The sequence below is a fragment of the Taeniopygia guttata genome, chromosome 1 (genome assembly GCF_048771995.1).
Source record: "Taeniopygia guttata chromosome 1, bTaeGut7.mat, whole genome shotgun sequence".
NCBI classification, from domain to species: domain Eukaryota; kingdom Metazoa; phylum Chordata; class Aves; order Passeriformes; family Estrildidae; genus Taeniopygia; species Taeniopygia guttata.
Window position 1 is genome coordinate 18,081,549 of NC_133024.1, and position 12,092 is coordinate 18,093,640.

The 12,092-nt window shown below is 52.2% G+C and overlaps 1 protein-coding gene and 2 long non-coding RNA genes across 8 annotated transcripts in view; 1 reads left to right on the forward strand and 2 right to left on the reverse strand.

Moving 5' to 3' along the window:
* GDPD5 (glycerophosphodiester phosphodiesterase domain containing 5) overlaps positions 1-721 on the reverse strand; it is a 106,438-nt gene extending 105,717 nt beyond the window's left edge. The window contains exon 1 of one of the 2 annotated variants that reach the window (XM_030264040.4): positions 533-721. The gene's annotated coding sequence lies outside the window, so the exon portion shown is untranslated. The remainder of the gene's footprint in view (positions 1-532) is intronic. The other variant, XM_002190415.7, reaches the window with a different exon arrangement.
* Positions 1-5,236, forward strand: LOC140682320 (uncharacterized). Its single transcript, XR_012053893.1, has 2 exons — positions 1-229; positions 4,114-5,236. It is a non-coding gene; the product is annotated as an uncharacterized lncRNA (long non-coding RNA).
* Positions 1,632-12,092, reverse strand: part of LOC115493573 (uncharacterized) — a 24,336-nt gene continuing 13,875 nt past the window's right edge. For all 5 annotated transcript variants that reach the window (XR_012053889.1, XR_012053886.1, XR_012053885.1 and 2 more), the window contains 2 exons: positions 9,266-9,406; positions 1,632-4,971 (listed from right to left, as the gene is read on the reverse strand). This is a non-coding gene — a long non-coding RNA (uncharacterized lncRNA). The remainder of the gene's footprint in view (positions 4,972-9,265; positions 9,407-12,092) is intronic.

Here is a 12,092-nt window from a genome sequence, read left to right on the forward strand (position 1 = left end):
AAATAAATCCCTCTTGGGATTCTGCTGCCTCGGGATTTTACAGCTCCGGACAACAGCGGTGTGAAGCCCTGGGACGGCGGGACACTGCAGATGCCATCATTTTATATCAAAGCCAAGCGCTCCCTGTTAAACGAGCAGGGCCTGAAGGGGAGCAGCCGTGTCCAGATCCACACCCGGACACTCTCGGGGTCTCGGGGACCAGAGGGGGCACCCCGGGACCTCTCCTCAGGTGGGTGCCCACCCACGTCCCCCAGCACCGGGAGCACCCGCTGACATCCCCCAACTTCGCTCGGGATGCTGGCGGCCGGGCGAGCAACCCGCGGGGAGGGGGCACACGGGGCAAGGAAACACCTTTGGGCATGGAAAAGAAACACCTTTCGGGGCAAAGCAACGCGGCTTCGGACAGCGGAGCACCTGGTGGGGGTGAGACCGAGCCGGCAGAGCGGTCCCACCCGCAGCAGCTCAGCATCACCCCGCAGCCCGGGGGATGCGGGGAGCCCCCAGCCCAGCGCAGCCCTCCCCTCCCCTTTACCTGCAGCCGCCGGGAAATCCGCCGGGTTCCCGAGCCCCGCGGAAGGGCAGCCCGGCCCCGGCGGCAGGGCAGTGCCAGGGCCGGCAGGGAAGGGCGCAGGGACGGCGCTGGCACGGCCCCGGCCCCGCAGCCCGGCTCGGCTCGGCTCGGGAGCGGGGCGGGCGCTGGGCCGGGCGGCTCCGCCCCGGGCGGCGCGGGAGGAGCGGAGGGACGAGAGGAGGAGGAGGAGAAGGAGAAGAAAAGGAAGCTGCATCCAGCCGTGGGGAGTTCTTTTCTCTTGGGCTGCGAGCGAACCCCGCAAGGGTTCTGGTTTGGGGGTCAATGGAAAGGTTGGGGCACCCCGGGTTGGGGAGTGCTTCGCACTGTGCCGGGGGGGTTGGGAATGCTGTGCCCCTAAAGGGCAGCGAGCACCTGGGAATCACAGAATGGGCTGGGGTGGAAGGGACCTTCAGGATTGTCGCATTCCAATCCCCCTTTCCACTATCTCAGGTTGTTCCAAGCCCCGTCCAGCCTGGCGTTGGACACTTCCAGGGATGGGGCAGGCACAGCTTGGGGCAGGAGGGATGTGTTGTGTTCCCACCTGGGTGGATAGAGATGGATATAAAGGGTCAGGGCTGTGCAGCCTCCTGATTTCTCCCCACCTTTCCAACTCACCCTTCATTTTTTCTACCCCCTTTATCTCCTGCACTTGGCCCTACATTAGATCCTGAACTCCCAAGTGTGCAGGTAGACCTGATCTCCACACTGAGGCCACCCTGCTGCAGCATTTTTGGGGAAGGATCAGTGTTTTGTTGGATCTCCACTATGCTCAGGACTGGTTTTCCTCACACTGCAGCAGCACAGGTTATTTGGGATGAGAAGGATGCCCAGGCCTGCCCAGCACTGAGGCCAAAATTCAGCTGTGTCCTGGCTGTGAATCCTTTGCCCTTCTTGATGCAAGGTGACAAAACACTTGGCTGACAGCAATGGATTCTTTTTTTTTTTTTCCTGCAAATTGGCCATTTCCCACTTTTTTGGTCCAGCCCTGAAGTAGAGACTGATCCAAGCAGAGCAAAAGGAAGGGATGTACTGTCAAAATAACAAGCAAGCACAAGCCAAATGCCAGACTCCTCTTTACTGAGGCAGACTAAGCTGAGAGGTCGCTGGCTCTTCTCCTCAGAGAAGCAGAAATAATCCTGCTGCAGCCAGCAGTAGGGAAAGACTGGAGATGAAAAATCAGAATTTAGAGTCTGACCCAAGCAATGAGCAGCACAGCAGAGGAGCTGCAGGGCTGAGGTACAGGCAGCTGTGCTGGCAGCCTTTTGCCAAGTGCTTCTCCTTCCAGCACTGCTGACAGGAGACATTTCAGAATCACAAGCCCAAGAACTGTGATTACCTTAAATCCTGATGAAAATCTCTCCTGTGGGAGCATTTTATTTGCTGCCTGGTTGTGGGTCCACGGCAGAGCTTTAGGATATGTTTTCATGAAGGCTTGGGGGTGGATGTGCAGAAGGGGATGGGACAGATGCAGATATTCCAAGGCATGTAACACAGTCTGGTGCCTTTGCCAAACTTTAAACATCCTTGCTTTTGTGCCTAAGGATTGCCTTTTAACTTCAGCAGAAAGAGTTCAGCCTTTTGTGAGATCAAGGGAAAAATCTTTTTTTCTGGCACCAAGAGGAAATACTCTTCAGACTCGTGAGGTTCCAGAAATCCTGCAGATCCTCCCAGCACCAGCCAGTCAGTTCTTTACAGCGTCCATTTGCTGAGGAAAATGCCTCTGAAAAGATAATAGAGTTTGCACATTTTCAGAATATTTCTGTGACTTGGCTGGTTGAATCCGACACAGGATCGTGCCAGGATGCAGGGCTGGGGAAGGATTTGCTCTCCAGCCCCTCCAAGCAGCTGTGAGGACAGCAAAGATGAGCAGAAGGACCATCTTTGACCCCTGAAAGCAGCACTTTGGCTGCTCAGGGCCGTGCAGCTTCAAAGAAAAGTCACTGAAGGAAACTGACCATGAATTTCCATGCAGCCTTTAGGAAAACATGCAATTTTGGACAGGGAAGGTTGGTTTCAGATTTATAAGCTTTTTGTCCCGTGTGAGAGCATTCCCGTGTGTGAATGCTCAAAGCTACTTTAAATATCTCCCTTTGGCATGGGAGGGATTTCTGCTGTGCTCATTCCTCACATTTCCAGTCAGCTTCACTTCCAAAGGATGCAGCTGTAAAGCCCTCCTGAAAACCCCTGGACCCTGGTGACACTCCCTGTGTGGGATTCACTTCTTAAACTGTTTCTTTAGGACCTGGCTCAGCCCTAAACCAGGGCTGACTTTTGAGATTTCACACCACATCCTGAAAGCATTTTGTTACGTGCTTATGGAAGGGAAAATTCCTCCAGAAGGGACATTTCTGTTTCCTGGCAGGCAAATATGAGCCTAGCAGCTCAGAAGGGCATCAAGGCAAACCCTCAGAGGAGCCACTGCTCTGGTCTTTAGTTGGGATGGATGGTGAGGGAGATGCTGCAGTTTCCTACAAGAGTGGTATCAAGAGGAATGGGTTGATTCATCCTTAAACTCAGCAGCCTCCTCCAAGAAAAAGTGCTGTGCCTTCTGTAGGCAGAAAAAAACCCCTTTTCCCTCCTCCCAGGCTCACAGTGGGGGAAGTCTTTGCTGGAGAAACACTTTCCTGAGCAGTCCAGATGACCCAGACGTGGCCTTGGAAACTTCCAGGGATCCAGGGGCAGCCACAGCTTCCCTGGGCACCCTGTGCCAGGCCCTCTCTATCCTCCCAGGGAAAAATCCCTTCCCAATATCCCATCCAGCCCTGCCCTCTGGCAGTGGGAAACCATTCCCTGTCTCCTGTCCCTCCACCCCTTGTCCCCAGTCCCTCCGAAGCTCTCCTGGAGCCCCTTTAGACCCTGCAAGGGGTCTGAGCTCTCCCTGGAGCCTTCTCAGAGATGTCCGAGCACGTTGGATGTTCCCTTTTCTGCATCTGCTGCTGCACTCATGGGCAGGGTCTGATGACAGCACAGCAGACTCCCCAATGGCTTTTTTCTGGGGCAGAGAGAGGAACCCCTGATCAGTTGCCTGTTGCCTGGACGGTGACACCGAGCAAGGCTGGGAGATTCCAACATCTCCATTTTGCAGTGAGAAAATAAAGGCTGAAGGAAGGCAGGCTGGGTTTAATGGGGGATGCCTGGCAGGAGTGGAGCAGAGCCGTGGCTGTGGCTGTGGCCGTGCAGAGGAGCCTGGGAGGCAAACCCCGGCTGGGGCTGCCCCGGAGCATCGCGGCAGCCCGGGCAGGGGAAGGAAGGGACACACCATTGTTCTGCCCCTCCAGCTCTCGGGGAATGCAGGGTGAGCAGCAGGGAGCTCGGCGCTTTCCTGTGTTTGTGCTGCCAGTATTTTCATTAAGGTCCTTTCCCCTACCTCTTTCTGCAAGGCCTTTGTGCCTCTAATAAGTGCAAGGAGGGTGTTGATTGTAAGCGTCCACTCAGGCATAATTATTTTACCATAACAGCATTCACACGGAGGGTTTGCAGAGCCATTTTCCTGTTACGTCCTCTGTACTTCAACTTCTCACTTTTTTTTTTTGCTTCCTCAGGCTCCCCCAACAAACCTTTGCAAGGTCTCCATCCCTGCCGCAGAAGCCATGGTGAACTGGTGAGCCCTGAAGAGATCGCTGAGGGTGAAAATAGTTTGATGTTTGATAATTTGATGTTACCCCGCAACTGGAAATGAAGATATCTTTTGTCCACCAAGTCAGGAAACACTGTTTGCACGATAGCTGTGTTTGCCTGCTCCTGGGGAGTTAACCAGCAACCCCTTCCAGGAGATAAGAGGGACGTGCATAAACATGAGGAAAGTCACTGGCAGGGATTACTGGAGCAGGTAAATCAGGTCCCTGTCACCCTCAGCATCCCCTGATGACTGCACTGAACTTCTGCAGTGTGGGGGAGGAAATAGGGTAAATAAATATGAAATAAATACAATAAATATAAAATTCAGAAGATCTGGAGGAGCCAGGAGCAGTTTTTGTGGTGCTGGTGGCCCACTGGCAAGGTGAGGAATTTCAGTCTCCATCAATGTTTCTCAGGATGAAGAGCACCCTGCCCCTCCTGTCCCTCTGAAGCCCTGAAGGATGTTGCCCTATATTATTGTCGTGGGCAAACAACTCCTGGACTGGCCCCACAGGCCTTCAAAGGGCTGGAGAAACATGGATCTGCTCAGTGCATCCAGAGCCCTCTGGATGGAGCGGAGCTGGGCAGTGTCCTGATAAGGACAGTCACTGCCACAGAGGGTCCCCCAGCTGAGCTGGTGACAAGACTTGGTCCTGTATCCCAGGCTTGTACCTTTTATTTGCTGGCATTTTTTCCCACATTAAATAAAGAGTTGGAAGGAATGAAGCCATCCATAACCTCCAGCTCCTGCTCTCAGTACCAAGCTTAGGATAAACACAAATCTGTGGAAAAAAGAAATACACATAGTAAAAAATCATGTTGGTATGGTACTTCACAGTATGGTTTAGGGGCATGGTGGGATTTGGTCAAAAGTTAAACCTGATGATCTTGGAGGTCTTTACCAGCCTAATGATTCCATGATTCCAGATATATTGGGAGAACTTCAGGGCACGTAAGTGAAGCCATCTCTGAACTAATTGGTTTTAAATTAAACTTTGTTTAACAGCATTTTCTAGTGCAGTCCACTTAATAAACAAATGCAGCTGACACAGCTAGGATAGAAATATATTTGTCATTATGTGGTGCAAGACTTCCCTGCCCTGGGAAAAGGAACTTTATCAAAAAATGCTTCTGATAACATCTGACCAGAAGAGTCAGAGAGGATGAGTGTGAAGGCCAAACCTTGCTTGCGTCAAAATCCCAGTGGGTTTTGCAGCAGGAGCTGCCATCACATCCACCCTGGAAGGCAAATCCCAGCGTTCTCCCTGGCTGCCCTATGCACACAGGGCTGCTTTGTTCCCTCTGCTCCCTGCCCACCCAGCCCTCTTCTCTTCACCAACACATTCATCAGAGCCTTTTGGCTGAGGCCTTTGTTCTGTGCCTGCACAGGAAGGTCTGAGCTCGTGGTTCACATTCCTGGTGCCAGCACAGGATGATCTTTATTGATAAACCCATTATCGATCCAGCTCCCTCCAGGACTTTCACCCACTCCAGCTCTGGTCACGCTATGGATTTGCAGGTGATGTTTGGACACAAACACAGATAGGCTCACAATCAAACCCTTCAGGGATGTGCCCTGCTCCAGTTAATATTAAACACCTTTGGAGATATCTCTGCATTTCTCCAGGCCGGGAGGAACCTGCTGCATTCTCCTCATAGCTTCTTTGCAGGTACTGAAATAAAATCCCTGAACAAAGCCCCTGTTATTCAGCCAGGTCAGGGGGAGCATCAGTTTTCTGATCCTCTCCATCCTGGCGTTTTCTTGGATGGAGATGTGGGCTTTGACCCCATCACAGGGGATGAAAAACTCATCCCAGCCTCAGCTCAGCCTGCCTGAGATAGAGTGTGTGTGCACAAACACTGCTGAAATTAAGCCCCCAGAGTTTAAAACCTCACAGTCTGAAAAATGTTATGTGAATCCATTTCCCTCTATTTCTAATAAAACAACAATTAAAAAAAACCCAGCAATTTTTCTTCCTGTTACAATATAATGTTGTTCTACATGATGCTGTTCCAACAGCTTATATAAGTTTTTACAAATTTAATCTGTAAATTGCTTTTGGATGGATGAAGCACAGCACCTGCATTCAGCTTTCCAAGCATCAGCAACTGTGCACAAACAACCTTCTCTGTTAAAACCAGAGTGGTATTTTGGGGTATATATGGCCCAGGAGGGATTTGTTAAAAGATCTTGGAAAGATGAATCCTCCTTGCACAACACCAGCTTTTGGGTGAGCATCTTACAATAGCCATGGATTCAGGGATCCATGAAATATTCTGAGAGCAGCCAGGCCTGTTCCCAGTTTGTGGTCAGAGCAGGGCTGGGCAAAGCAGCACCAGATCATCCCACATTCCTGGGATGGGAGCGTGGGCTGCACCCCCAGCTGCAGGGACAAGCCCGTGTCTGGGGATGGATTTTTCCAGCCTCAAAGATGGAAAGCATTCTGCCTTCGTCTGCTGGAGGATGAAATCCACCACTGCCACTGTGATGTTTTGTGCCAGCCCCAGTGGGAAGGAGGGAGCAGCATCCTTCACTCCAACCAGCTCCTGCTGGGCTCCATGGAGGAGAGGTGAGGATTAACTCAGTCCTGGGAGAGTTCAGGAACTGGGAACTGGGTCCCACACTGGGGGACAAGCAGGACAGCAGGGTAAGCAAGGCCTGAATGTCCTGCCCTCCTTTTTCCAAATTAAGCCAAACCACTTCCCAAGCCAGGCCTGGATCACTCTGAAGATGTCGAGGCTCACACAAAAATCCTTCATCCAGCCAGGTTTGGGAAAGCCCCCAAAATGCTCATTTGGGCCCATTTCAGTTCAGCTCTTGGATCCCAGGCCAAGGATGTGCTGCCATCCAGGAGGTTTCACAGCCCAGAACCTGTTGGGCTCGTCTTGCTCCCAGCTTCCTGCTCAACCTGCCAGAAGCTGATCCCAGGAGGAGACATTTCAGCCAGGGAGCCTCCTCAGCTGCATGGAGAGAACAGATAAACACTTCCAGCCTTTCCTCCCAGGCCAGACCTGCCCTGGGTTCTGCTGGATTCACCCTGAGCTTCCTCTCCTCTTCCTGGCCTTGGTGGCTTCTCTCTGCTCCAAATCTCTCTGGATTTTCTGATGCTGCAAATGCATCTCTTCATCCTCCTGTTGCCAACCCAACCCAGAAGTTGTGTTTCCCACCCCAAAACCTCAGCTGGGGCCAAGGTCCACCCCAGAAATCACCTCATTCTTCAACACCATGATGGGACCAGCACCAACCCCTCATTTCCAGCAGCACAGCAGAGGCACAACCAGGGAATCTCCACTCCTCGGGGAAGATTTCCCCTCCTGGTTTGTGGGACAGGCCAGAGAGGCCTCAAGATGTTTGCTTTGACCCTGAGGTGACATCTGGGGTGGAAAGGTCACACCCAAGACACTTGCAGTGTCTCTCCTCCGAGCCCAGCAGCCACCAGCAAGCTGTGCTGGGCACTGGGGCTGTAATGAGGAGAGCAAATATTATCCTCCACAGGTGCCACGAGCTGCTGCTGCTTTGAAATGCTGGGAGAAAAGCCTCCCTAAATAGTTGGGATTCCTCCCACCAGCACAAGGGATGAGAGGAATAATATTTGGGAGAGGAACACACCCCGAATGACAGAGTCTGGGTGAGGGTGGGAGGCAGAGAGCAGCCGGCATCTCCCGGCCACAGATGGTTCCCATCAAGAGGAATTTTTTCTTGTTAATCCCAAAACAAGCTTGGGATGTATTTTTATTTCAGTGTTAAGAGGAGAGAAAAAGAAAGTCTGACATGACCCCCTGTTTTTCTGGCCTCACTCCCTGCTCAGCCTCTGCTCTGAACAAGCACAGAAAATTTAGTTCATGTTAAAGGCAGGGACTCTGAGAACAGAAAATCCTGGGTGCTTCTTCCAGCTCTTCTTGACCTGGGAATTTATTGCATTCAAGCTGGAAATGGAGGTAAAAATCTAAAGCCTGGGTGTATATTAGAAGTATTCTGTGGTGTTCTCTGGGGCTTCATCAAGGCACAGAGGACATCCAGGTGCCTGTGGGTGTCAGCAAGGGTGTCCACTCTCCCTTTTAAATCTTAAACCTGCTTTGAGCACCAGGAATGGACTCCTGAGCCAATCCACTCCCAAAAGCCATCACAGGAGCTCAGAAGCATCTCTAGTTCAAAAACCCCCAAAAATAGTGATAAAAATTGCAAGCGGTGGGAGGACTGGGAATGAATTCTACTCAAAAGACATCCCAAAAGCCCTGGTTTGAGAACTTGCCTGGCAAGTTCTCCATGGCCTCCCTGGCGTGTTGGATGCCCTGGTTTCACAAACTTGCTCTGAGGGAGCTGCTAAGAGGCATGTCCCAGGGAGTTTCCAAGGACACATGGGTTGGGGATGTGGCACCCCTCCCAAATAACCAGCTGTGGGCCATCTGAAAGGATTCACATGGAAGCAGGGGCAGGAAATAACTTCTTCCCATGGGGTGACACTTCTGGTCTATGTGGTGGCCCTGCTGGAAGCAACCCTACGAGGTGGTGACCTCCCAATGGGAATTTTCTTTCAGACAGAACTTCCTGGGATATTTACACCCCCAGATGAGACTGGGCATCCCCCCCCACCACCATCTGGCAACTCCCTGGAGTGACTCAGGACATGCAAACAATTACTCATCCCAACCTCCCAGGAGCACTGAGCTTCCCACACGCTCCAAGACGGGGTGGTGGGAGAAGGGAAAGGCTCCACTTGGCCTCCCCTGTGCCCTGAGGGAGGGCTGCAGATGCATCAGCAAGGTGAGGCAGTCAGGGCAGGCTGGGGCAGCCAAGGACCCTCTGGACAGGAATCTACAGAGATAAGAGGATACTGGTGTGGGAGCTCTTGCCCAGTATGGGAAAAATGGATTGGGAGCTGTCCTCCAGGACGTGCTCTTCTGGCTCAGGAGTGGTTTAGGAAGAAGGTTTTGAAGAGCTGAGGAAGAGGATCAGGAAATCCAGGGTTAGGGTCCTGGCAGCTGCAAAGGGTGGTGGCACTTGCAAAGTCAGCTTGGCTGCACAAATCCTGGATTTCATCCGGATGTGATTATTCCATAAAAGGGTAAAAATACCCGGTTTCTGCAGCAAACAGCACCATTGAAAAAGCTGCCAAGCTCTCCAGTCTGCGACCACCTACTGCAAATCCTGCTGGGAAACTGTGGAGGAACCCGGATCTGCTCACCAGGGATGAGGTGGATGGTTCTCCTGGAGATCTGAAATTTAAATGGACATTCAGATACATAATTGGCCATCCTAAAAAAGCTGTTTCCTCATGCCATTACACACTGTGGGGACAAAGCTCCTTGACCTGCTTTGTATGTGAGCCAGAGCATCACATTTGGCATTTCTCTTCCCTCAGTCCTGAGAAATGGCCAAGTCCAACCCCTGGCCCTGCAGAGACATCCCAACAATCCCACCCTGGGCATCCCTGGGAGCTCCTGGAGCTCTGGCAGCCTCAGGGCCGTGCCCATTCCTTGGGGAGCCTGGGCAGCACCCCTGGAGGAAGAACCTTTCCCTGATTTCCAACCTAAACCTGCCCTGGCACAGCTCCAGCCTTTCCCTGGGGTCCTGTCAGACACCAGGGTCCTTTCCCTGCCGTTCCAAGGGGGCAGGAAGAACCTGGGACACATCTCCAGGTGACAGCTGAGGAAGTGAGGGCTCCTGGGTGTTTTCCCTTCACAGCAGAAGCAGGAGGGATGTGAGATGTGACATCCCTGCCCATTGCTGGCCATTAAAGATTACAGCCCAGCCAGGCCATAAGGATTGTAGGAGTCAATCCCATGTAAGCCCTTCTATTTAAAGGAATAAACTACCAGGAAAAAAAGCAGCCTAAGATTAGAAACACACAGGATTTCCTCAAATTCCAGCCATCAGCCCCAGATTCAGCCCGAGGGGGTGGTTTGTTATTCCCCCCGAGCATAAATCCTGCACCCCAGCAAAGTTAAGTTTGGATTATGGTCTGCAGCTCCATCACAGGCCTAAAAGCCAAGCTCAAAGCTGGTTTAGTGCTGCTCCTGCTCTGCCTAAACCATCTCCAGTATTCCTTGATAAAAAATATTTTTTTAGACAGGAGAGTTTTGCCTTTTTGCACAAACAGGGGATGTTTCCTGCAAATTCCACATTGCTCAGGAGGATGCTCCTGTGCAGGAGAATCTTTCAGAAAATTTAATGCTAAGCAGAGTGGAAAGCAGAAATAAATGTTTTTTCTTTTTCTTGCTTTGGGTAGGAAAAGCACTCAGAGACCATCAATTTCCACCCCTGCCATGGGCAGGAACACCTTCCACTGTCCCAGGCTGCTCCAAGCCCCATCCAATCTGGCCTTGGACACTGCCAGGGATCCAGGGGCAGCCACAGCTGCTCTGGGCACTCTGAGCCAGGGCCTCACCTCACTCACAGGGAGGACATTCTTGCCAATATCTAATCTAAAATCTCTCCCCTCAGTTTAAAATGACACAAAGGATGTGGGTAAACCACACAAAGTCACCCTATGCTTTGTGCCTCACCAGCCAGGAATTGGGAAGTCATTTAAGATTTGATACCTGGCTCTGCTGCTTCTCCCTAAACTGGGTGAAACTCCAGCCTAACTTACCTTAAAGCAGGAAAATACAAAGCCTGTCCCTAAAGGGGTCCCAAAGGAATGAGGGATCCCTTCTGCCCCAGCACTGCAGCAGGATGGGAGCAGTTGCTTTTTCCAGGCATAGCACGAGGGCGTGACTCATTCCTGGCAGGAATTTCCCTCTCACCCATCCCCTCCTGCCCCTCTCTTCGCCTGGAGATTTTCCCCCACAGCAACAAGGGGTGAGGGCACCTTAAGATCAGCCAAGAAGCAGAGATCTTCCCTGAATCCCCTGAATTCAGCTGGGGACATGTACCAGGAGGTCCCCACTCTCCCACAGCTGTGTGTTTTGGGAAGGAGGGGAGGGGAATTCTGGAATACTGGGCAGAGCTGCCCCATCACGAGGGTGGGGAGACTGGGCATCCAAAGAGAGACATCTCATGTGCCAATTGTCCCTGTGGTGGCCTCGAGGTGCAACCAGAGCTGGGCAGGCATGTGAGGGAGCTCAGCCCTCTCAGGAAACCTCAGCTGAGCTGCATGTGCACAAACAGGTCCAGCCGCAGCCATCTAGGATGACCACACAGCCAGGTAGCCATGATTCATGGACAGCCATCTGCTGAAGCTGCAGTCACTCACTTCCCAGCTCCAGTTCTGCTCCAGGCCAAGTGGCAAAGCCACAGGGGCAGAAGGTGCCTCTTGCCATGGCCACCAGGCATAGCCTGGCCCCACAGCCCACAGCAGAAGGAGCTACCCTGTGGGATTCACACAACAGCAGTGGTTCCAGCCCTGTGGGATTTAGTAGGCTCAGGGGAGCTTTGGGGGCACACCTCAATTTCCCAAGGTACAGAACCTGGAATGCGATCTTTGATAGCTGGAGATGGAAGGAAAGAGTCCAGAGGAGGGCCTGGTTTTCAGGAAAATAACAGAGAATCACAGACTGGTTGGGTTGAAGGAACCTTAAAGTTTATCCAGTTTCATGGGCAGGGACACCTTCCACTATCCCAGCTTGCTCCAAGCCCTGTCCAACCTGGCCTTGGACACTTCCAGGGATCCAGGGGCAGCCCCAGCTTCTCTGGGCACCCTGTGCCAGGGCCACACCACTTTCACAGCCAAGAATTCCTTCCAAATATCCCATCTAAATCCACTCTCTTTTGGTTCATAACCTCATCCTACAACTGCTTACCCTGACAGACGCAGCAGCTCAGGATATAGGAAGGGCAGAGATGTGCCCCCCTCTCCAGGCGTGCTTTTCCTTCAGCAGTTATCCCAAACATACCAAGTCTTCCTTTTTTTCCCCCCCCCACACTCTGTGCAGCCCCAGCTTGGACATCAGTGGAAAATAA